Genomic DNA, 26,743 nt, shown 5'->3' with positions numbered 1-26,743 from the left:
GTTCGACCTCCTCTCCATAACATAACTATCTTCACATTCATAAGAAAGAACACAATTTTATTGCTTAATAGGTATTTATTCAAAAGTTTGATGACACAGTTGACAAATTTACTTAACTGTCCACAGCAGTTCAGATTGATGAAAAGATCATTTTCAGAATCTCTAAAGCCAGTACTGCCCATGTGCAAGCCAACTGATTGAGAACAAAGAGGAATTAGTTACTTGGTATAGGACTGGAGTATTGTTAGAGAAAGCTTTGTTGGAGAAAGTGAAAGCTTTCCTCATGTATTTATCAGGGCAGGTGCAAAAAATGCAAAACTTCAAAAGAAGCAGCCATGAGAACAGGGTGCTGATTGGTTGGCAAGTCAGTTTGGATTGATCAAAAGTGCTGCTGTAGAAAAAGCTCAAGGAACCATTATCCCTCGTACCTTCGTTTAATTTAATAAAGCAGTTGATGTGTTGCAGGTGAACTCACAATGCTGTTAGGAAGAGAGTTTCAGGATTTTATCCATCTGCTGTCATAGAGGTCATGGATTTGGAAGGTGCTATCAAAGGAATGTGAGTCAATTGCTGCAGTGCATGTTGTAGATGGTATATGAAGCTGCCACTGTACCTAAAGTGGGAAAAAGAGTGAATGCTGAAGATGGTGGCTGGGTTGTCAATCAAGTGGATTCCTTTGACCTGGATGGTGTTGAGCTTCTTTAATTTTGTTGGAATTGCACGCTTCCAGGCAAGAGAGGAGTACTCCACCACATTTCCAATTTGTGCCTTGCAGATGATGTGCAGGAATTGGGGACACAGTTCTCTCGCAGCCATATTTTTCATATGGCTGCTGCAGTCGTACGAGTAGCAAATTATGCAATCATCAGCAAATATCCTCAAAACTGACCTTATGATGCAGGTAAGTTCATTACTGAGCAGCTTAATGACTCTGAGGAACTCCTGCAGTAATTTCCTGGGCCTGAGATGATTGACCTCCAACAACTGCAATCGTCCTTCTTGGTCACAAAAACAGAAGATGCTGGAAAAGCTCAGCAGGTCATTCAAAGGAAGGGTCACAGGACCTGAAACGTTCACTCTGATTTTGTTTCACAGATATTTCCACACCTGCTGAGCATTTCCACCAACTGGTGTTTTTGTTGCTGTTTTACAGCATCTACAGTTCTTTTGGCTTTTATCATCTTTCTTAGTGTTAGGTATGGCTCCAAACAGCAGAGATTTCCTCCAATTCCCACTGATATTGATTTTGCTTGGGCTCCTTGAAACCATGTTTGGTCAAATTTTGTACTGATGACAGTAGATCTGTTCTGCTTTTTGTGGACAGGAGACACTTGCATAATTTTCCATATTGCCAGGCAAATGCTAGCATTGTAGAGGTACTGGAATAGCTTGACTAGAGGCGCAGCTAGTTCAGGAACATAGGCCTTCAGTGATTTTGCCAGAATCCTAGCCATTGCATCTTGGATATCCAGCGTCTTCACCCATTTTTTGCTATCATTAGGATTGAATCAATTTATCTGTATCCAATCAATATTAATATAAAAACAAAGAACTGTGGATTCTGGAAATTTGAAACAAAAACAAAAAGTGCTGGATAAATTCATCAAGTCTGGCAGCATGTGTAGAGAGAAAAACACAGCTAAATTTACAAGTCCAGCAGGCCTTCTTCAAAACTGAAGATACCTAGGAAGAATAATATTTATACTGATGATGGGGTGGGGTGTTGGGAGTGAGTAGAGCACATGGAGACAGTACTCAGAGCGACAGAGAGATAGACAAGGGATAACAAATGGATTGCTGATGAGGAGCTGAGAGATAGCTAAATGGTGGGTAGCGTGCTAACGAGAATTGTGAATGGTTAAAATGGGTTGGCTGTACTTGAGAGTAATACACATAGAGGATCCAACAGCGTAACAAACGTATAGAAGGGCTTTCACATTCTGAAACTGTTAAACTCAATGTTGAGTTCTAAAGGCTGTAAGGTACCTGGGCAGAAGATGAGGTGCTGTAAAACAGATATTATTGTGCTCAAGTTGGATTTATTAGTCATTTTCAAGCACATTTTACCAAAAATCTAATTCAGTTTATTCCAGGTGATGTCATGGTCATCTTTGACCATGATGTATGAAAACATAAACTCATAAGTTGGTGCCAAAGTGTACTTACACATCACTAACCACTCAGTTATGATCTTAACTCTACTCCACAGTCGTGAAATATGGTAATACTACTGTAATCACATAAAAGAGCTTGTGAAGTGTCATTTGATCCATTATGCACATCAAATTGTAGAAATACATTAATTTTCCATATTTCTCTAACGTACCCAAAAGGTAAAGTCATTAGACGATGATATTAAAACACTACCTCATTGAGAAGGACATGTTAACTCAGATAAATGATGAGCAGCCTCCATAACAGATTTTGTATGATGAATTTAAATACAAGAATATTTGTGGTGGACAAGGAAGCATTATAAGAATATATTGAGGGACAATCCAAAGCTAAATTGCATTGATTAGCGACTGTGGTAGTTTATCATATGACGTTCAATACTGAGGGGTTATATGAGGCAACACTGAATTGCGACATTGTCATGAAAGCAACAGAAACAGGGTCAATGTCAAGAATGAAACTAATAGCAAAATAAATGAAACAAAACATTCATATTCACATTTCAGTAAATGGGCTCATCAACACTGTGATGAAATTCTTAGAAAATTCATAACTTTTCAACTCATCATCTACCCGGTCAAATGACTGTTTGATTTAAATTGCCAAAGATCAAACTGAAGACACACAGATTTATAGAACCATCCAACATCAGCTGTGATTCACGAGGTAGCAATTTTACCTTTGGTAGAAGATTGTGTTTTCAAGTTCCATTTCAGGACTTGAGCACAGAATCAAGGCTGACACTGTATGTGGAAGTACTGCACTCTCAGATGTGTAGTTTTTCACAGAATTGTTACGGTGCAGAAGGATGCCATTCAGTTCATTATGTCAATCTCCTGCCTTTTCTGTGAAATACCACGTGGTATTTTAAATACCTCAGCTGAATCTGCCTTCACCACACTTCTGGACAGTGCACTCCATACCCTAACTACTCACTGTGTGAAAAAGTATTTTCTTACCTCACATTCGCTTCTGTTGCAAGAGACTTTAAACCTACGCTGTCAACTGAGATGTTAAACAAAGCTCTTGTTGACCTTCTCATTTGGGTGTCAAAGATTCAATGGCACTGTTTCAAAAATTAGGAAAGTTATATTCCTGGTGTCCTGACCATATTTACTCCTCAAACAACATGATACAAACATACAATATGATCATTATTTTATTCCTGTTATTGGGAGCTTGTTCAACTTGGATGTTGCGCGACTTACATTAGAATAGTGGATAACGAATTGGCTCAGCAAGATGTAACAGTCGGGGTGCAGCAGTGATAGTGCTAGGATCTAAACTATTTACACCTATATCAATGACTTGTTGACAGTGGCAAATGTAAAGTTGCTAAATTTGCTGTTGACAAAGATAGGTAAGTAAGTTGTGAAGAGGACATAAGGTGTCTGCAAAGTTAAATGAGTGGGCAAACTTAGGCTGAGGGAATATAATGTGGAAAAACGTGAAATTGTCCACTTTGCAAGGAAAAATGAAACATATTATTTAAATGTAGAGATACTGCAGTACACTTGAGTATGGGGAAGGGGGGCGGGGCTCTATGTACATCATAGACTTAAAAAAAGTAAAGTCACAATAATACCATATGACTACATCCAAGAGTCTCTCTTAAAGAAAAATGATTGGTAGTGAATTCAACCTGATGATCACCACATCTCAGGCAAGATTGAGAAAGGATATTCATGGTGAATTGAAACTGCAATGTTGGCATCATTCTGCATCATTAACCAGCCGTCCGAGTTAACCGACCCTCCAATCACAGATGTAAATCTCATTAACTAGTATGTTAATCACAAGTTAGTACTCAGCTAAAGCAAGTAACTGAGATAGCAAACGGATTGTTGTCATATATTGTGAGGAGAATGGAATCCAGGAGTCAGAAAGTTTTTCTTCAGTTGTATAGACTATTGATGAGATCACATCAAAAGTACAGTGTACAGTTTTTGTCTCCTTATTTAGGAAATGAAATAATTGCATTAAAACCATTCAGAGAAGGTTCACTGATCTGATTCCTAGTATGACGGTTTATCTTATGAAGACAGGTTGGGCCTGAATCCTTTAGAGTTTAGAAAATGAAAGGTAATCTTATTGAATCGTATAGGATCCTGAGGTTATTTGGCAGTGTGGATGCAGAAAGAATATTCTTCCTTGTGAAAGAAACTAGAATTAGGGGACACAGTTTGAAAATGAGTTTCCCATTTAAAATGGAAATCAGAATTGTTTTTTCTCTCAGAATACCATGCATCTGTGGAAGAGCAGTGGAGGCAGGATCATTGGATATTTTTAAAGCACAGGGAGATAGATTCTTGACTAATGAGGCAGTGAAATATTAACAGAGGTAGGATGGAATGTGCAGTTGAGGGCACAATCAGGTAAGCCATCATCTTATTGAATGCTGCATCAGGCTTGATCATCCAAATAGACTATTTCTACTTCAAGTTGCTATGTTCATGTGACACCTTTGTTTGCCATAAAGCACTTTGGAATGTTCTGTAGTGACTATAAATAAAAAGAAGTTATTCTCTTCTTTGATTTTTTATTGTGAATGGAAAGACACAGCTGAGATCAAATACACAGATGAAGCTAGTGACTGTCTTTAAATGTAAGTTATCACCATGGCCATTTTTAACTGCCAAACCATCCACCATGAAAGTTGTTGGAAAGAACTGTCTGGGCCGGGGCTGTAGGTTGGTTGGAGACTTAACTAGATGGGATGGTGGTGGTCCAGAAGACTGCATCTTCCTGCAAATTAAGTTCTGGGTGGGAAGTCCTACTGTTGACCTTCCTGTCCCACTGCAAACTGAGTTCCTTAAGTGGTCATTCAATGACCACTCAACCAACCTGGGTTGCAATAATTTAACTTCAAGTGGGACAAGAAAGAGGCAATCTACTTGACTGGTTTGGCTTAGGCAGTCTATCATTTGGGGCTTGAGTCCCTTGATTAGCATTAATCTTTGCTGAATTGAGGGAATGAACATAGGGCAAGCATTGGCTTTTGAGATCCCCTTGTCCCCATCTCCCATGACCCCACCTTACCAAAAACCTCAAAAAGTACTTTCCTTTGCTGTTGGTTGATTCTCCATCCATAGATATTGTACTGGCAACACCTACAGTCCATACCGTTGCTTTGCAGTCCTTGATGTCAGGAACGTCTTGTTCTGGGTCTTAATATTGGTGGAAACACCCTTAGGAACGATACTGCCCTAAAACCTGGAATTTCCTGAGTTGGTCTTGCTCATATCATTACCACTTTATTAGAATGAGTTATAAACAGTATGTACATGTGCAAATCAGTCATGTATCATTGAATCAACGCTTATGATACTGTGAGTTAAATTTATTGGTGTGCTGGGGTCTCCACCCTCCTGGTGGGAAAAAGAACAGCAAATTGATTTGCACTGGGAATTCTGCCACTGCTGGGGCTTCATCCAGTCCCCAAGGAACCATGGAGGTGTACTGACAGATAAGTGTGGGTCTTTTCAATTAGACAGCTTAATGAAGTTCAATGAAGAGATGAGGGGCTGAGGATATGAGAGGAGCTGTACTGGACACATTGGTGGGGAGATAGGGGTTGGAGCAGGAAAGGAAACCTGGAGGGGTGAAATATCTTGGGAGGGTCCTCTGAAAAGCCCATTAAGAAGTTACCCTGTACCTTTGCATGCCACCCGTTCGCACAGTGAAAGCTGCTAGGTTGAAAGTTTAGCGTGGGCCTCAACCATCATTGGTTAAATTCCAGTGGAGGTGGGATGATTATTATTCATATAAATTTGGGGAGCTGCATGCTAAAAATATTGATAAGATCTTTTCAGATGGATTGCTTCAATATTGGAAAGAGTAATCTTAGTATATTTTTCTTTCTTTCTCTGATGTTCGTTTATCCTACAGTACAGAGGCAAGAGGGCGAACTATGAACTAGTCTTCTCATGTGAATCTATATAGTGAATGCAAAAAGCTGCCTGGGACTATTAGGGTCACCAGAGCTGAACTGAAACTTGCAAATGATTTCCTCACTGGTGCACATTCGTTTGTATCTTAGAGGCATAAGGCATAGAACATGGCCATTCAGCCCATCAAGCCTGTGCTGTTCTTTAAAAGAGCCACTCATTGTGTTCCACACCTTTTATGGGAGTAACAGGATATCAAACAGGATTAGAGTTCTCTTTACTGAGCTCAGTGGCAGTATGTTTAATCGTAGCATCCAGTGACTGACTATTGGGGAGGTGATGGCCTGATGGTATTGTCGATGGACGATTAATCCAGAGACCCAGGCAATGTCCTGGGGAGCTGAATCTGAATCCTGCTACGGCATTTGAATTCAATAAAAATTTGGAATTAAGAGGTTAGCGATGACCATTAATCCTTTATAGGTTGTTGGAAAAATCCATCTTGTTCACTAACACAATAACCAATTGCAGAGGATGCCATATCCCTTGCGCCGCCCTCATCCCTGGAACATCTGGATAACAAGGGCACCTATGTCAGACTCCTGCTTGTTGACTACAGCTCCACCATCAATAACATTATCCCCTCCAAACTGATCTCAAAACTGCATGACCTTAGTCTCGGCTCTGCCCTCTGCAAATGGATCCTCAGCTTTCTGACCCATAGGCTGCAACCAGTGAGATAGGTAACAGCACCTCCTCCTCAATAACACTTAACAGTGGAGCCCCTCAAGGATGTGTCCTCAGCCCCCTGCTCTACTCCATGTACACCTACGACTGTGTTGCCAAATTCCAAACGAATGCCATCTACAAGTTCGCTGATGACACCACCGCAGTGGGACGGATATCTAACAACAACCAGTCAAAATACAGAAGGGAGATAGAGGGCTTGGTTACGCGGTGCAAGGAAAACAATCTGTCTCTCAACATGGGCAAAACTAAAGAAGTGATCATCGACTTGAGAAAGAAAAGAGAACGCATCCCCATCTACATCAATGGAACTGAGAGTGAGAGGGTGGACAGCATCAAGTTCCACAGAGTGACGATAACTGAAAACCTGGCCTGGACTTTCCACTTAAATGCGAGTCAAGAAGGCACAACACCTCTTCATCCTCAGGCAGCTCAGGAAATTTGGTGTGTCTATAAGGTTCCTCACCAACTTCTATAGATGCACCATTGAAAGCATACAGTCCTGGTGCATAGTGGCCTGGTATGGCAACTGCTCTGCCCAGGACCATAAGAAACTACAGAAGGTGGTGTGCACAGCCCAGACCATCATGAAAGCCAACCTTCCGTCCAATGACTCTATTTACACGGCTATTTGCTGCAGAAAGGTGGCCAACATCATCAAAGACCCATTGCATCCTGGTAGTGACCTCTTACAACCTCTTCCGTCAGGCAGAAGATACAGAAGCCTGAACACACGCACAAGCAGGTTCAGGAACAGCTTCTTTCTCGCCGTTATCAGACTGTTGAATGGACTCTAGCCTCAAATAATGTAACCTGCAATGTAACCTGTATGTCTCTAAGTCTGTTTTATCTTTACATCTTTTCCTTGCTGTGATCTGCCTGTACCGCTTGTTAACAAAGCTTTTCACTCTATTTTGGTACACATGACAATAAAATCAATCAATAATTCCCTTTAGGGAAGGAAACTGCCATCCTTACCTTACCTGGTCTGGTCTACGTGTGACCCCAGACCCGTGACAATGTGGTTGACTCTTAAATTGCCCTCTGGTCAATTAGGGATGGACACAAAAATATCAAAGAGATGTACAGCTGGAAACGAACCCTTCGGTCCAACTTGTCCATACTGACCAGATATTCTAAATTAATCTAGTCCCATTTGCCAGCATTTGGCCCATATCCCTCTGAACCCTTCCTATTCATATACCCATCCAGATGCCTTTTAAATGTCGTAATTGTTCCCGACTCCACTACTTCCTCTGGCAACTCATTCTTTACACGCACCACTGTCTGCGTAAAGAAGTTGCCCCGGAGGTCCCTTTTAAATCTTTCCCCTCTCACCTTAAACCTACGTCCCCCTAGTTTTGGACTCCCTTACCTTGTGGAAAAGACCTTGACTATTTGTCCTATCTATGCCCCTCATGATTTTATGAATTTCTATAAGCCTTAGCCTCTGATGCTTCAGGGAAAAGAGCCCCACCCTATTCAGCCTCTCCTTATAGCTCAAACCCTCCAACCCCAGTAACACCTTTGTAAACCTTTTCTAAACCCTTTCAAGTTTAACAACATTTTCCTACAGCAGGGAGAGCAGAATTGAACACAGTATTCCAAAAATGGCCTAACCAATGTCCTGTACAGCTGCAACATGACCTCCCAACTCCTACACTCAATGCACCAATAAAGGCAAGCGGACCAAATGCCTCTCTTACTACCCTATCAACCTGCTACTCCACTTTCAAGGAACTAAGAACCTGCACTTCGAGGTGTTTTTGTTCGGTAACACTCCCCAGGTCCTTACTATTAAGTACCTAGGTCCTGCCCTGATTTGCCCTACCAAAATGTAGCACCTCAGTTATCTAGATTAAACTCCATCTATCACTGCTCAACCCATCTGATCAAGGTCTGAGATAATCTTTTTGCTGTCCACTACACTACCAATTTTGTTGTCATCAGCAAACTTACTAACCATACCTCCTATATTCACATCCAAGTCTTTTATATTAATGACAAAAAGCAGTAGATCCAGCACTGATCCTTGTGGGACACCGCTCGTCAGAGGCCTCCAGTCCAAAAAGCAACCCTCCACCACCACCCTTGAGCTAATTTTGTATTCTTCCTGTATTCCATGTGATCTAACCTTGTTAACCAGTCTATCCATGTGGAACTTTGTCGAATGCCTTACTGAGGTCATGTAGACAATGCCCAATGCCCTTCATCAATCCTCCTCGTCAATGTTAACCTGGCCAGCGACACCATCATCCCATAAATGAATTTTTTAAAAACTGTAATGAGCTGAAACAGCACAGATTTGTGCTAGGCATGATTTCAACTGATGGAGACTTTGCCCTGGTTCCTATTGATTTTAATTTTGCCAGGGCTACTTACTGTCACACTTGGTCAAATGCTGCTTTGATTTCAAGAGTGGTCACTCTAGCTCTCCTCCCATCCCTCACTCCAAGGTCATTTCTATTGGCCCTGCATCTATGCCAGCTGAGAGCAGCCAAACAACACACTGGCTACAAAAATGTAAACCACTGCTGATAATGTGGTTCATTTAGCCATTAAAGACCAAGGAACCTGATTTTATCAGAGCCACCTATTTAGTGATTAGTTGACTCATTTATTTTGTAAGATGAGAGGATTGTAACAGGTGTTTTCCTTACATTGCAAATGACTACATTTTACAAGTACTTGGTTACCTATTACCATTCTGAGGACATGACGTCATATACCTAAATGCAAGTCATTTCATCCTTGGGGACTGAATTCTATTCTTATATGCATTTTCAATAAAACTGTATGTCAGTGGCCTTTTTTGGAATTAAAACGTGGTATAGATCTCGATGAACTTTGCTTACTCTTGTCCCAGCCATGAATCTTCACCTTTCCTCATTTTACTCTTTCCTCCCATCATGGCTTGTGCTACCTTGCTTTCTGAGACCCACCTCATGCACCCAGGACAGTATTCTTATCAGATTGCCGACCACCCAGCTTTCCTTCATGACTAAATAAAAAACGAAAGAACTGCGCATGCTGTAAACCAGGAACAAAAACAGGAGTTGCTGGAAAAGCTCAGCAGGTCTGGCAGCTCCATCATCAGCACTTGTGAAGAAAAATAATTAGAGTTAATGTTTCAGGCCCAGTGACCCATTGTGAGGAAGGGTCACTGGACCCGAATGTTAACTCTGATGTTTTCTTCACAGATGGTGCCAGACATGCTGAGCTTTTCCAGCAACTTCTGTTTTTTTTCCTTCATAACTTCTGTGCTGGATGGAATGCTATTGGTTCTATTACTTCAGGGCCTATCCTCCTCTCTTACAAATCTGTTGTTGTCGCCTGTTCTTCAAAAAAAAATCATCCATTACTCTTGGGAAAACTCAGCAGATCTGGTAGCATCTGTGTAGAGAAAGCAGTGGGTTCAATGACTCTTCTTCAGAACTGTTGTAGCAAGGAAAAGGTTGGTATATATGCTGAAGATGGGTTGGGGAGGGCAGGAAGTAGTGACAATAATAAACAATAGGAGAAATGACGGGTCCCTTTTGTTTATTCCTCCACCCTCTCCACCTTAGGCATATATAGCAACCATTTCCTATCTAACACAAATTCTGAAAAAGAGTCACTGGACCCAAACGTTAACTCTGCTTTCCCTCCACAGATGGTGCCAGACCTGCTGAGTTTGCCCAGCAATATCTGTTTTTGTTTCCGATGCCCATTACCTTAGTTCTTTGTTATTCTTTAACCTTAACTCTTATAGCCTGGAAAAAAAACACTAGCCCCAACAGCCCTCTCCCTTCCAATATCCTTAAATATATTGTCACTTGCCTTGCTGTGGTGTAGGATAATGTCAGAGTTCCAGACTAATGTGCAGGGGACATGGGTTTGAATCTCATCATGGCAAATAATGTAGTTTTAATTCAGGAAAAATCTGGAATGAAAAACTAGTCAAATGATGACCATGAAATCATTGTTGATTATCATAAATTCCGATCTGGTACACTGACTCCCTTTAAGGGAGGAAAACTGCCATTCTCACTTGATCTGGCCATATGTGATGCCAGACCCATAGTTATGTGGTTGACTCTTAATCATCCTATGAAATGGCCTAACATCCTACACCATTCCAGGGCAAAAGGGGATGGGCAATAAATGATGGCCTAGCTAGCAATGCACACATTGTGTGAACGAATGTACAAAAAAATCAGTTCCATTCCATTCTTCAGTGAATTGAATGCTCCTGTCACAGGACCAAAAATGACTTATCAAATTCGCAAGTGACATCCATTACAACTGTGAGAAAGGTAAATTATCTCTCCTCATCTTTTTGATATTGCTATCTGTACACAGCATAGATGTTGTTGACCACATATCCTGCCTCTCCAAAGCTCTGCGGAATTGCACTTAACATTCCACTTTCTATTTATCTATTCAATTGTAGCCTGGGACAATACTACAACAGTTTCTTTTTCTGTTCTTGCATTGCCGGTGTTCTATTGTGGCTCAGTGCTATATATTTTGTCTTCTACTTGTTGGACAATAGTACAATGAACTTTCTGGGCACACACATCATGAAGGCTATACTGGCCTTGGATAAGAGTGCAGAGTAAATTTAGAGAGTCATACCTGAACTCCAACAAATTATAGGGCAAGATTAAGTGAACTAGTACTTCTAATCAATGATTTAAATAAATGGTAGATAAGGGGCAATGAGCAGAATGACAAACTTCTGCTTTTGCTTCCACTCTTTACAAAGCTTACCGAAGAGTCAAATGAGGTTACGAACCAAATGAGACGGTGAACAGACTGTTTTAGTCTCAGGCTGTTGCCAGGGAAAGGGATAGAGATAGCAGGTAAGAAACAGAGTTTTGACCAGCGACGAAAACAATTTCTTCAGTCTTCCCAAAAGTTAATTGGGGACGGAATTTCTGCTCATGCAGTGCTGGATACCAAATATGCAAAGATAATTTAGTAACAGTCAATGGAGACAATGGTGAAGTAGAGATAACAAGGTGTAGAGCTGGATGAACACAGCAGGCCAAGCAACATCAGAGGAGCAGGAAAGCTGACCTTTCAGGCCTAGACCCTTCTTCAGAAATGGGGGAGGGGAAGGGGATTCTGAAATAAATGGGGAGGGGGAGATGGATAGAAGATGGATAAAGGAGAAGATAGGTGGAGAGGAGACAGACAGGTCAAAGAGGCGGGGATGGAGCCAGTAAAGGTGAGTGTAGGTGGGGAGTTAGGAAGGGAATAGGTCAGTCCAGGGAGGATGGACAGGTCAAGGGGGCGGGATGAGGCTAGTAGGTAGAAGATGGGGTGGGGCTTGAGGTGGGAGGAGGAGATAGGTGGGAGGAAGGACAGGTTAGGGTGGCGGGGACAAGCTGGACTGGTTTTGGGATATGGTTGGGGGAGGGGAGATTTTGAAGCTTGTGAAGTCCACATTGATACCATTGCAGGGTTCCCAAACAAAATGAGGTGCTGTTCCTGCAACCTTCGGGTGGCATCGTTGTGGCCCTGCAGGAGGCCCAGGATGGACATGTCGTCCAAGGAGTGGGAGGGGGAGTTGAAATGGTTCGTGACTGGGAGGTGCAGTGGTTTGTTGCGAACCCAGCGTAGGTGTTCCGCAAAGCGGTCCCCAAGTCTCCCCTTGGTTTCCCTGATGTAGAGGGGGCCACATCTGGAACAGCGGATACAGTATACCACATTAGCAGATGTGCAGGTGAACATCTGTTTGATGTGGAAGGTCTTCTTGGGGCCTGGGATGGGGGTGAGGTGTCAGGGCAGGTGTCTGGTGAAGTAGAGCTGTGCGCCCTTGGGATACGAGGGAAGGGGGGCAGAGATAGTTGTCGGGAAGGGTGCGGAGTGGTCGTTGCGCCACCAGAGGTAACAGGTGCTTGGTTATGTTTCAGCCAAGATGAGCGAGACACTCCGAACCTAAAGCGAAGGAGTGATGAGCCAGGGCCGGAGGAACCTCCGTGCAGTGTGTGAGAAAAGGTGGGGATAGTGGCGGGGCAGAAGGATTGTCTCTTAATAGGGAAAAAAAAACACCTCACCTTGCTCGGGGCCGCTTGACAACGGCAATAATCGGCAGGTGGAACGACACTGGCGGATGTGGGTAAACACACAGGGTGGGGAGAATGGTGGCTGCTCGAGCTCGCCACGCGGGGCGATAGGAAATATGAAAACGGTGGTGGTGGGGGGAACTGGTTCACGGGCGAACGACGAACAGCATTTGCCATCAGCTCGAGCCCTCGCACGTGACGTGCGGAGTGACAGGAGGACGGCGCTGATAGAGGTGCGACAACATGCGGGATGTGAGAGCGCGATGAAAGGCACCTGCCATCGGCTCGAGCTTTCCGTGTGGGGCACGGCACGGGGCCATAGGAAATGGGAAAACACGGTTGGGGGGGGGGGGTGTGGAACAATGAAGAGCACGTGCCATCGGCTCGAGCTTTGCGTGTGGGACACGGCACGGGGCCTTACGAGATGGGAAAACACGGGGGGGGGTGTGTGGAACAATGAAGAGCACGTGCCATCGGCTTGAGTCCTCGGCGCGTGGCGTAGGAGGGGCTGTTGACAGGATGACGATGCCGATGGAAACTGGATGACACGGGCGCCACTGCGGAGCGCACACAGGCAGCTCGAGACCACCATTCGTTGGCGGGAGCAGGGGGGAAAGAAGGGACCGATTGGCTGGGTTTGTGGGGCGTGGCTGCGGCCGGTTGTTGTCAAGGGAGACCCCGCCCCTCCCTGCCCGAGACGCTCAAGATCTGGCAGTTTCCATCAGGGGAGGGGAGTGGCTTTTTGCTAAAAGGGGCAGAGTCTGTGGCGGAGAGCCGCTGGGTGTCAGGACGTACGGCTGACCGTCCGTCCGTCCGATCTATCGATTCGTTTGACGGTGCTAAGAGACGGGGGGATCGGACAGCGACATCTTTCTTGTGTTGTAGCGTTTTTTTCATGTGTGTGTTGGCCTGATTTCCGAAGGACGGTAGCAGGCAGCAGCTGTGAGCTTCTCTGCATTATTGTTAGTACCGCCACCTTCTCCATCACCATAGACACCAAGAGCCCGAGAGGAGCGATCCAATTCACAGGGCAACAATCCCTGAAAGAAACGCACAACTACTCTTCTCACTTCGGGGGCTTAGAAAAATATAAAAGCCGGCAGGTGCGTATATTGGAGTTCATTTACAAATTTTTCCTTTCAATCTTTTGTTTCTGTTTTTGTTTGCGTTCACGTACTGTGTGTTCTGCATTTCAGCCTTAACGCCTTTGTACCTAAAGATACGAAGTAATGTTAAATATGTTGAAATTTAAAACCTGGCCTGTGACGGGCAAACCTGAGTTTATTATCGAATCGAAACTCATAATGTGTACACTTGTTCAAAGTGAGATTTATTCATTCTCAAGATATGTTCCATGATCAAAATTGTATTTTTAAGAGGTTTGCTAATCTTACAATAATGACTTTAACTTTCTTTGTCAACACGAGTGACAATTGGAGTTTTGTTTTTAAACGCATGTGTTGTAAAAGTATCTTTTTATGTGTAATCTTTCCCTTGTCTGGAGAACCTCCCTCCGTTGTCTTTCCCCTCCCCCGACACATCCCAAGCCGTATGACATTTCCTAAGAGGGTTTTCATGCCTTATTTATTTATTTATTTATTTTACATGCAGATCGGCATTTGTTTCTGAATTAAAAAAAAAATCAGTTCATTGGATGCTGGCGGGGCCTTCAAGAGCGATGCAGGCCGCAGCGTTCTGTGTGAAAAAGACAGAATGAAACGTTTTTTGGAGGGGAGGGTGTCCTTACAAAAACAGTTTCTTTATTATTATCGCCGATGTTCAGTAATGTAAACCGCTGGCGCTAAGAAACGTGCCGCGATGTTAGCCGGTGATTCTTTTTAAAACCAAGTATATTGAATTTTAGCTTGTATCCTAGTGGATGCCCAAACCATGATTCTCTCCTCCCTCTGATCCATCCACACCCCCATCTGCTGCTGGTGACTTTTCACCGCGAGATGTTTCAGATTATGTGGGAAAATCACATCTTTTAATATTTCAAAGAAACCTATTTCCTCCCTTCAGTAAGCGCCATAGTTTTTATTCTCTCAACCATTTTTCTGAAGTTGATAATTTTTGGTGTTTAAAATCAGAATAGTATTTCTCAGGTCAAAAGTGAAAAAAGGTTACAAACATAGCTATCTAATATGAGAAAGACAGTGCACTATTAAACGATAAGTCGTAATTCTTCATGGGACAGAAAGTTGTAGAGCAAAAGAATTTGAAGCAGGAGGAACTTTTCAAGATTAAAAGTATACTTTTTATTTTCTTGTGATGAAATACAGTGCTGTCTGTATCATTTTCCATGATTCGAAAACATGGGATTCAACCTCTCTCCCTGCCAGGATGATTGTTTTGTTACCTGGCAGTTACTACAAATGTCAATATTGTAACTTGTCCACCTGGATGAACAATATACACTACATCTAATGCAGTTTGAATTTTCACCTTTATATCTGTCAGCAGAACAGAGCTTTAATTCTAAGGAGTCCTGCAAGAAGAAAGTGAGCTCTGAGGAGGACTAAGATGAGAATCATTATGAACTTGGCTGAGTTTAGAAAGCAGAATGCAAGATCAAATAGTTTTTTTAATAATTTATTATTTCCGTTGGCCATTTGGATTAGTTCATTCACTCTAATGCTTGTGCTTAACTGAAGGGGTGTTGTTAGAGGATTGGCTAACTAATAGAAGACACAGTTGGCATAAGATGGCCATTTTGAAGTGCCACATAGATGAGTGCTAAGCCACAATTATTTACAGCATATATTAATGACCTAGATGAGGGAATGCAGTATCGCCAAGTTTGTGAATGACAAAATGAAGGGGGAAAGCCAGTGGTGGGTGTGACAGAATCTGCTGAAGTGTTTTTTTTTAATTAGTTCGTGGGATGTGGGCATCGCTGGCCAGGCAGCATTTATTGCCCATCTCTAATTGCCCAGAGGGCGGTTCAGAGCAGAGAGATCTCGGTGTCCATGTGCATAGATCACTAAAAGTTGCCCCCCAGGTTGATAGCGTTGTTAAGAAGGCGTACAGTATGTTAGGTTTTATTGGTAGAGGGATTGAGTTTCGGAGCCATGAGGTCATGTTGCAGCTGTACAAAACTCTGGTGCAGCCGCACTTGGAGTATTGCGTACAGTTCTGGTCGCCGCATTATAGGAAGGATTTGGAAGCATTGGAAAGGATGCAGAGGAGATTTACCAGGATGTTGCCTGGTATGGAGGGAAGGTCTTGTGAGGAAAGGCTGAGGGTCTTGAGGCTGTTTTTGTTAGAGAGAAGAAGGTTAAGAGGTGACTTGATAGAGACTTACAAGATGATCAGAGGATTAGATAGGGTGGACAGTGGGAGCCTTTTTCCTCGGATGGTGATGGCTAGCACGAGGGGACATGGCTTTAAATTGAGGGGTGATAGATATAGGACAGATGTTAGAGGTAGGTTCTTTACTCAGAGAGTAGTAAGGGCGTGGAATGCCCTGCCTGCAAAAGTAGTAGACTCGCCCACTTTAAGGGCATTTAAATGGTCATTGGATAAACTTATGGATGATAATAGAATAGTTTAGGTTAGATGGGCTTCAGATTGGTTTCACAGGTCGGCGCAACATCGAGTGCCGAAGGGCCTGTACTGCGCTGTAATGTTCTATGTTCTATAACCATGTTGCTGCAGGTCTGGAGTCACATGTAGGCCAGACCAGGTAAGGATGGCACAAAAATAAAGTTGCTGGAAAGAAGAAAACAAAGTTAACATTTCGGGTCCGGTGATCCTTCCTCAGTTCTGAGGAATGTTAATTCCAAAATGTTAACTTTGTTTTCACCTTCACAGATGCTGCCAGACCTGCTGCGCTTGAAAAGTTGGTGTTAAGCTACCTTCTTGAGCTCCTGAAGTTCGTTTGGAGTGGTATACACATAGCTCCACGTAGCAATTCCTATTTGTTGCCCCTTTATTATTCATACATACTGATACTGTGCATTCAAATTATTTGTCTTAGAAGTTATTTGGTTCATCAGAACTACTATTATTAGTTTAACATCTAAAAATTTGTATCTTAATGATCTCAACTCCCTACCTGACAACTGACTTCACTGAATCCTGGAGTCCATTATTATGTGAGCTTCAAATCTCACAAATGTTCCATCAGTAAAATCACATTTTCATTGCTTACTATGGTTCTGTATCTCTCCAATTGCTGAAGGAGCCTGTTGGTACCTGTGCTCGTTTTTTAGTAGATCTAATTAATATCACTTCACTGTTCTCTTTGCATACTCCTGTTATTTGTTAGATGGTGGTGTAGTGCTAATGCCACTGGATTAGTAACAGTGAGACCCATGCTATTACACTTAAGGTACTTGGGTTCAAATCCTATCATGGAACTCAAAATTAAGAATAAATCAGGAACTCAAAGTTACCAGTAGTAATAGCGGCCACAACAATGATCAATTTTTATTTAGGATCAATTTAGGATTCTGAGAGATAGTATTTATGGTTATTTGGAAGAGCACAATTTGATTAGAAATAGTCAGCATGGCTTTGTGAGGGGCAGGTCATGCCTCACAAGCCTTATAAAATTCTTTGAGGATGTGACAAAACACATTGAAGGTAGAGCAGTGGATGTGGTGTATATGGATTTTAGCAAGGCATTCGATGAGGTTCCACATGGTAGGCTCATTCAGAAAGTTAGGAGGCATGGGATTCAGGGAAATTTGGCTGTCTGGATACTAAACTGGCTGTCCAATAGAAGATAGAGGGTGGTAGTAGATGGAAAGTATTCAGCCTGGAGCCCGGTGACCATTGGTGTTCCGCAGGGATTGGTTCTGGGACCTCTGCTGTTTGTGATCTTTAGAAATGACTTGGATGAGGAAGTGGAAGGATGGGTTAGTAAGTTTGCCGATGACACGAAGGTTGGTGGAGTTGTGGACAGCTTGGAGGGCTGTTGTAGATTGCAACGGGACATTTTGCCCAGCTCTGCATCCTGTAAGAAATGGCAGATGGAATTCAACCCAGAAAAGTGTGAAGTGATTCATTTTTTTAAGGTTGAATTTGAATGCAGAATACAGGGTTAATGGCTGGATTTTCGGTAGTGTGGAGGAACAGAGGGATCTTGGCGTCAAAGTTGTGACCCAAACTTGATAGGGTTGTAAAGAAGGCGTATGGTGCGTTGGCTTTCATTGGAAGGGGAATGGAGTTTAAGAGCCGTGTGGTTATGCTGCAGCTCTATTAAACTCTGGTTAGACCACACTTGGAATATTGTGTTCAGTTCTGGTCACCTCATTATAAGAAGGATGTGGAAGCTTTAGAGAGGGTGCAGAGGAGATTTACCAGGATGCTGCCTGGACTGGAGGCCAGATCTTATGAGGAAAGGCTGAGGGAGCTAGGGCTTTTTTCATCAGAGCGAAGAAGGATGAGAGGTGCACAAGATGATGAGACGCACAGAGAGTGGATAGTCAGAGACTTTTTCCCAGGGCAGATATGATGATCACAAGGGGGCATAATTTTAAGGTGATTGGAGGAAGGTTTAGGGGAGATGTCAGAGGTAGGTTCTTCACAGAGTGGTGGGCGCTGCTGGCAGTGGTAGTGGAGTCAGATACTTTAGAGACTTTTAAGCGACACTTGGACAGGCACATGGAGGATAGTAAAATGCAGTGTATGCAGTGTAGATTGATCTTAGTCGGGTAACAGTTCGGCACAACGTTGTGGGCCGTAGGGCCTGTACTGTGCTGTACTGTTCTATGTTTTATGTTATTAAAAACCTGGCCGACCTCTGTTCCAAATGCATCGCGATGTTGTTGATTCTCAATTACCTCTGAAATGACCTTGCAAGCAGCTCTATTCGAGGCTGATTAGAGATGGGGAACAAATGCTCATCTTGTCAGAAATGCCCACATTGCAGGAAAGAATAAAATAGTTAGCAGTTCTCTTTTGAATGTTAGTATTGAATCTGCCTTAATAAGATAATCTAACTTAATAAGATAATACCTTAATCAAATCAGTTGAGTGAACCTTCTCTGAACTCATTCTAATTCAGTCATAGCCTTTCTTGACTGTGGAGATCTCCACACAGTATACCAGATATGGTCTCGCCGATGTCTTGTACTGCTATAACAAAACTGTCACTTCCGTCTTATGTTTTCCCTTGCACTAAACAAGAAAGTTCCAAGTACCTTCCTAATTACTTGCTGTACCTGCATACTAAATTTGATTCATGTACCAGGACACCCAGATGATTTCTCTGCACTGAAGCTTTTTATGGGGGGAATGAGGGCATCACTGGCTAAGGCAGCATTTATTGCCCTCCCCTAATTGCCCAGAGGGCAGTTCAGAGTCAAACACATTGTTGTGGGTCTGAAGTCAGATGTAGGCTAGACCAGATGAGGATGGCAAATTTTCTCCCCTAAAGGACATGAATGAACCTGCTGGGCTTTCTGACAATTGACAATGGTTTCATGGTCATCATTAGACTCTTAATTCCAGATTTTTAATGACTTCAGATTCCACCATCTGCCCTGGTGAATTTGAACCCAGGTCCCTACATTATCTGGGTCTCTGGATTAACAGTCCAGTGATAATACCACTAGGCTATCACCTCTTGTCATTTACTTCCATTTACATTTGCCCTACTTTTGATGGGACCTTTCCAGAAACTAGAGAATTTAGGAAAAATGCCATCCCATCCACTACCTCTGCACCCACTTCTTTAAGATCCTAAGATCTCGGATTACTTTGCTTCTTTTGGTTCTTATAGTTTGCTCAGTACCCTTTCCCTGGTGATTGTAATTGTCTTAAGTTCCTCCCAATCACCAATTGAACAAGTTTTGGGGATGTTGTTTGTGTCTACACCAATAAACACATGTACAGAATTTTCTTATTTCCATTTTTAATTCTATAATTTTGCTCTCTGAGAACTGTGACTTTAGTTGTTCATTTTCATTTTTAAATACCTGTAGAATCTCTTTTTTTATGACTTTGTTTGTTTTTATATTTCTTTCTCTCATTGCAATTTTTCTCTTTTTATTGGTTAATCTTAGTTTTTAAATTTTGTCCGATCTTCTGATTTAGCATAAATTTAGCAGAATTAACAAAAGAACTTCAAATCAATCTGTTCAGAGATATTATTACACACTTCTGGAACTGATGGGACTTGAACAGCTGGGATTTGGCATAATTACATGCTTTTCCTTTCCTTGTTACCCACCAACCACTGTCTTCTCCTACAGTATTTCTTTCTCACTGGAACATAAATATGCTGAGTTTAATGGAATACCTTCCTAAATGTTTGCTACTGCATACTGACAGGCCTAGCTTTAAGCTAAGTTCCAGTTCACTTTAGCCACCTTACCTTCATACACTTGAATAGTTTATTTGGACTTACAAAAGCCTTCTAACAAAAGTCCCACAAAGACAACAATGTGTAAAATTAAAGTGCATGAGATTAGGGGAGGTATTTTGAGATGGATAGAAAAAGGTTTAGCAGACAAACAGTAGGAATAAATGGATCTATTTTCTGAATGGCAGGAACTGACTAGCGGGATACTGCGGAGCTTGTGCTAGGGTCCCTACTGCTCTCAATATATATCAATGAATTAGATGAGGCAACTGAATGTAGAATTTCAAAATTTGCAGATGACAACGCTGGATGGAAGGGTGAGCTGTGAGGAGAATGTAGAGATGTTGTAGTGTGATTTGGACAATTGTGTTTTTATTTACTTAACCTCCTTCTTCTAATCAACCTGTTCAGAGATAATACACACCTTTTGGGGCAGGTGAGATTTGAACCCAGGTCTTTCAGTCTGGGGAAGAGATGCTACACGAGGGCCCTTGGTCAGGTTGAGTGCGTGGGCAAATGAATGCCAGCTACATATAATGCTGATGAGGTGTGACGTTATCCACTTTGGTAGCAAAAAATAGGAAAGCAGATTATTATTTGGCTGTAAATTGAGAGAGGTGAATGTTTAATGAGATCTGGGTGTTTATTTGTTTATTCATTCACTTGTGGAACACGGGCATCGCTGGTTGGTCAGAGGTAGGTTCTTTACACAGAGAGTGGTTGGCGTGTGGAATGCGCTGCCGGCATGGTAGTGGAGTCAGATACTTCAGAGACTTTTAAGCAACTCTTGAATAGGCACATGGAGGATGGTAAAATGTAGGGTATGCAGGGTAGATTGATCTTAGTAGGATAATAGGTCGGCACAACATTGTGGGCCGAAGGTCCTGTACTGTTCTCTGTTCTCTGTTCTCTGTATTGCCAGTCGCTAATTGGCCTTGAAGTTGGTGGTGAGTTCCTTTCTTGAATCGCTGTAGTTTGACCTACAATGCTGTTAGGGAGACAATTCTAGAATTTTGCCACAGCTTCAGTGAAAGTAGTGGCGATGTATGTATCTGCTGCCCTTTGTCCTTGTGGTTGGAAGTGGTTGCAAGTTTGGAGGGTGCTGTCTAAGGCGTCTTGGTGAATTTCTGCAATATATCTTGAAGATCATACACACTGCTGCGACTGAGTGTCGGTGGTAGAAATTGTGGACGTTTGGGTGTAGTGCTGTCAAGTAGGCTACTTTGTCCTGGATGGTGTCAAGCTGCTTGAATGTTGTTAGGGCTGCACCCATCCAGTCAAGCAGAGCTTATTCCAACACTCGTGACTTGTGCTTTTATAGATGGGCAGGTTTTGGGAAGTCAAGAGGTGTTATTTGCTGTAGTATTCATAGCCTGTGACCTGCTTTTGTAGCCACTGTGTTTTATGTGGTGAGTCCAATTTATTTTCTGGTCAATGGTAACTGTCAGAATGTTTACAGTGGGTGATTCAGTGATGGTAACACCATTGAATATCAAGGGGCAGTTGTTAAATTCTCTTATTGGAGGTGGCCATTGTTTGGCATTTGCGTGATGTGAATGTTACACTTGCCACTTATCAGCCCAAGCCTGGATATTGTGCAGATCTCGAGGCATCTGAACATGGACTGCTTCAGTATCTGAAGAGATCCAAATGGTGCTGAACATTGTGCAATCATCAGCGAACATCCCCACTTCTGACCTTTATGATGGAGGGATGGTCATTACTGAAGCAAACTCCTGCAGAGATGTCATGCAGCTGAGATGACTGACCTCCAACAACCACAACCATTCTCCTATGTGCCGGGTAGGATTTCAACCAGTAGAGCATCTGCCCCTGATACCCATAGATTGCAATTTTGCAAGGACTGGTTGGTGGCACAGTTGGTTGAATGTGGCCTTGATATCAAGGGCTGTCACTCTCCCCTCGCCTCTGGAATTCAGCTCTTTTGTCCATGCTTGAACTAAGGATGTAATGACGTCAAGAGCTAAGTGGTCTTGGTGGAACCCACACTGGCTGTCAGTGTTCAGGTTATTGCTGAGCTGGTGCTGCTTGATAGCACTGTTTGGTGACAGCTTCCATCACTTTACTGATGATCGAGAGTAGACTGGGGAGGTATTTGGCCAGGTTGGATTTGTCCTGCATTTTGTTTAGAGGACATATCTGGACAATTTTTGATCATTTCAAGTAAATGAGTAGTGTAATGGTACATGAGCAGCTTCACTAGTGAAGTGGCAGGTTCTGAAACACAAGCCATCAGTACTATTGCCAGAATCTTTTAGCACACCTAGATTTGAGGGCCGGAACACTGCAAAAACTTCATTGATATTATGTGGTGTGAATTGAATTGGCAGAAGGCTGGCATTTGTGATACTGGGGAATACTGGGGATGGGAGCGATGGATCATCCACTCGGCACTTCTAGCTGAAGATTGCTGCAAGTGTTTCATCCTTATCTTTTGCACTTTTCCGTTGCACCTTTTCCATCATTGAGGATGGAGACATGTATGGAGCTGCCTGCTCCAGTTATTTGTTTAATCGTCCACCATTTATGGCTGGAAGCTTAGATCTGCTCTGCTGGTTGTGGGATCACTTAGCTCTGTCATAGAATCATAGAATCCCTATAGTGTGGAAGCAGGCTATTCGGCTCATCAAGTCCACACTGTCCTCAGAAAAACATCCCACCCAGGCCCATCCCCCATATCCTAAACGTGTAATCTTGCATTTCCCATGGCTAATCCACCTATCCTGCACATCCCTGGACACTGTGGGCTATTTAGCATGGCCAATGCACTTAACTTGCATATCTTTGTACTGTGGGCAGAAACCAGAGCCCCCAGAGGATATCCCCGTTGACACAGATTGTGCAAAATCCCCACACACGGTCGCCTGAGGTGGAATCAAACCGGGGTCCCTGGTGGTGTGAGGCAGCAGTGCTAACCACTGAGCCACTGTGGATAGAGGAGAAGATAGGTGGAGAGGAGATAGGCAGGTCAAAGAGGCGGGGATGGAGCCAGTAACGGTGAGTGTAGCTGGGGAGGTAGGGAGGAGATAGGTCAGTCCAGGGAGAACGGACAGGTCAAGGTGGCGGGATGAGGTTAGTAGGTAGGAAATGGGGATGTGGCTTGAGGTGGGAGGAAGAACAGGTTAGGGAGGCGGGGACGAGCTGGGCTGGTTTTGGGATGCTGTAGGGGGAGGGGAGATTTTGAAGCTTGTGAAATCCACATTGATACCATTGGGCTACAGGGTTCCCAAGCGGATTAGGAGTTGCTGTTCCTGCAACCTTCGGGTGCCAATCCCCTCCTCCCACCTCAAGCCGCACCCCCATTTCCTACCAACTAACCTCATCCCTCCCCCTTGACCTGTCCATCCTCCCTGGACTGACCTATCTCCTCCCCACCTCCCCACCTACACTCACCTTTACTGGCTCCATTCCCACCTCTTTGACCTGTTTGTTTCCTCTCCACCTATCTTCTCCTCTATCCATCTTCTATCCGCCTCCCCCTCTCTCCCTATTTATTTCAGAATCCCCTTCTCCTCCCCCATTTCTGATGAAGGGTCTAGGCCCGAAACGTCAGCCTTCCTGCTCCGAAGATGCTGCTTGGCCTGCTGTGTTCATCCAGCTCTACGCCTTGTTATCTCAGATTTTCCAGCATCTGCAGTTCCTACTATCACTGAGCCACTGTGTTGTTGCATTTGGGAGTAGAATATGTGATGCATTTTAGAATAACAACACTGGGCTAATTAAGATTTGCATGTTAATTGCCCTTGCACCACCTTTGATTTAAAGATATTTAAAACATTGGCTGTTATTCTGTTTACAATTTGGGAATCCTGTATACGCTGCAATGGTGTTAAATTAGTGTATTTTACTCAGCGTAAGCTATGAAACTTCAGTGTAAACTTGAACAAATAAACTAACTTGCAAGGGTGGAGCCAATGTAAGTGAAACTCAGTTTGTCGCACAATGCAGATTTTGGTTTCATATGTCCCACTGATGACTAAAAATTTTTCTGAAGAAGGGTCCAGACCCAAAACGTCAGCTTTCCTGCTCCTCTGATGCTGCTTGGCCTGCTGTGTTCATCCAGCTCTACACCTTGTTATCAAGGAATTCAAATTGTTTTGCTCCAGATTTTTAAACAGTTTCATTTAAAATGGACACTTAATGAAAATGTATTTGATTATAACTCTGCACTTGATTGTCATTGTCTTCCTGGAAGTTGCTAGTCCCAAGTATTATATTTGTGGAAAACACAATTTGCGGTTCATAATAATGTTGATACAATTGCCGAGCATATAGAAAGTCATTGTTAGACTGATAAAAATACTCAACTTACTATTTTTACAAATTGACCTCCTGACTTTGGTCTAACTGTTCATTTATAAATTGTTCAATGATCCTTAAAACTTAAGGGATTCTAGTGATGAGAGAAGCAACATTTTGTGTTTCATCACCTATATTGTGTTACACTGTAATATCATCTGATATGGTGCAAGCTAAAAAGATTGAATGTTCTGCCTGAAATCCCTCAAACTTGGAATTACCAGTGGCCGCCCTTCATTTTCCACACCAGCCAGCTTTGCTCGATTCATCAGTTAATCGCATACTTGCATCTGAGCTACAGTGACTGCTAGAGATTCTTTTTAATTCTGATTTTTTTTTTAAATGCAAGAATTTGGAGACAATTATCCAGTCACTGTAGATTACCTTGTGGTCTAGGGCACACAAGTGTTCTGATTACTCAGTCCATGGACTAGTTTAAAACACAAATTACAAAAATTAGTTCAGATATATTTCATTTCTACTGTCTATCATGCTTCTGCTTTCTGATCCCACTCTGACTTTCATTGTGTTTTCTGGCCATTGTTGGATTTGGATCAGTTCTTGTTTATACTTTCTCGGAGGGATGGAGTGCTTCTGTGGATCGTGAGCTTTGCTTAACTGTGGAAGTAACTTTGCTGAGCTGTGCATACAAAATGTAAAATTAATTGATATATTCTCATATTCTGATTTCATATTTGAATGGAAAATTGTATTATCTAGAGGAGAAATTAGTGTTGATACGAGAAACATTTGGCATTTAATCGCAATCAATCCAGTATATTCTTTCCATTTCACAGACAATAAGATTGTAATTTGGTCTTTAGCATTTTAAAACAGCTGATCTTTTGCTGTCCATTAGTGCAATCCATTGATTTTCTTTAAAAATGGTTAATGAGATTACAACACCAAGAAGTTACCTGTTTTGCCAGTTGTGTTTATAAGTGGAGGTCATAAAGGATTTTTTGTGTTTGTGACCTAATTCACACATTGAGTGATCAAAATGACAGAAGCAATCTGCTTAATATATTTGGGGTGAAAGGATTATGGTTGTAATTGATGAATGTGTCCTTAACGATCAATTGAATATATGTTATGACATGCACCCTTAAATGGCATTTGTTGACCATGTAACGTGAAAATTTAGAAACAAACTTGGTTTGTGTAGAAAAAAGAAACTTGCATTGATATGGCGACAACATAATGTAGTGATTTATAATCATTTTTTCCGTTGTATAATCACTTAGTCATAGTGCTGTACAGCATGGAAACAGACCCTTTGGTTCAACTTGTCCATGCCGACCAGATATCCTAAATTAATCTAATCCCATTGGCCAACATTTGGCCCATTATCCCTCTGAACTCTTCCCATTTTTATACCCATCCAGATGCCTTTTAAATTCTGTAATTGTACCTGCCTCCACCACCTCCTCTGACAGCTTGTTCCGTACACACACCAGCCTATATGTGAAAAGGTTGCCCCCTCGGGCCCCTTTTTAAATCTTTCTTTCCCCTCTCACCTTAAACCTAAACCTCCTAGATTGGACTCGTCCAACCCGAGGAACAGACCTTGTCTATTCACCTTATCTATGCCCCTCATGACCTTTATAAACCTCTATAAGATCACCCCTCAGCCTCCGTTCCAGGGAAAATTGCCCCAGCCTATTCAGCCTCTCCATATAGCTCAAACCGTCCAAATCTGGCTACATCCTTGTAAATCTTTTCTGAACCCTTTCAAGTTTCAGAACATCCTTTCTATAGCAGGGAGACCCGAATTGCACGCAGTATCCCAACAGTGGCCTAACCAATGTTCTGTGCAGTCGCACATGACCTCCCGACTGCTATACTCAATGTACTGACCAATAAAGGCAAGCATATCAAAAGCTGCCTGCACTATCCTATCAACTTAGGTTGTCAATGTTGTCGTCATTAATTTATGCACTGCAAGTTCCAGCAATAGTGAGTGACTATCTTAACTTTTTTTTTTGGCGGATAGTTAAGGGTTTTGAGCATGACATATCAGAATCAGACAGTGGTGTAGTGTTAATGTCACTGTGCCAGTAATCCAGAGCCTCAGGCTAATGTTCTGAGAACGTGGGTTTGAATCTCTTCATGTCAAAAGGTGAAATTTTGTATTCAGTAAAATTTGGAATTAAAAACTAACCTAATAGTGATTATTGTCATAGTCCGGTTCACTGTGCCCTTCAGGGAAAGAAACTGCCATCCACATCTGGTCTGGCCTACATTTAACT

General features: G+C 42.6%; 1 protein-coding gene across 3 annotated transcripts in view; it reads left to right on the top strand.

Annotated features, from left to right (window-relative positions):
- The first annotated feature begins 13,387 nt into the window (after positions 1-13,387).
- The window catches only part of LOC109923508 (catenin alpha-2-like), a 437,044-nt gene continuing 423,688 nt past the window's right edge, over positions 13,388-26,743 (top strand). For 2 of the 3 annotated variants that reach the window (XM_048602775.1, XM_020523539.2), the window contains exon 1: positions 13,388-13,965. The gene's annotated coding sequence lies outside the window, so the exon portion shown is untranslated. The remainder of the gene's footprint in view (positions 13,966-26,743) is intronic. The other variant, XM_048602784.1, reaches the window with a different exon arrangement.

The sequence above is a fragment of the Rhincodon typus genome, chromosome 1 (assembly GCF_021869965.1).
Source record: "Rhincodon typus isolate 14 chromosome 1, sRhiTyp1.1, whole genome shotgun sequence".
Taxonomy (NCBI): Eukaryota; Metazoa; Chordata; class Chondrichthyes; order Orectolobiformes; family Rhincodontidae; genus Rhincodon; species Rhincodon typus.
This window is presented reverse-complemented; position numbering and strand designations above follow the sequence as displayed.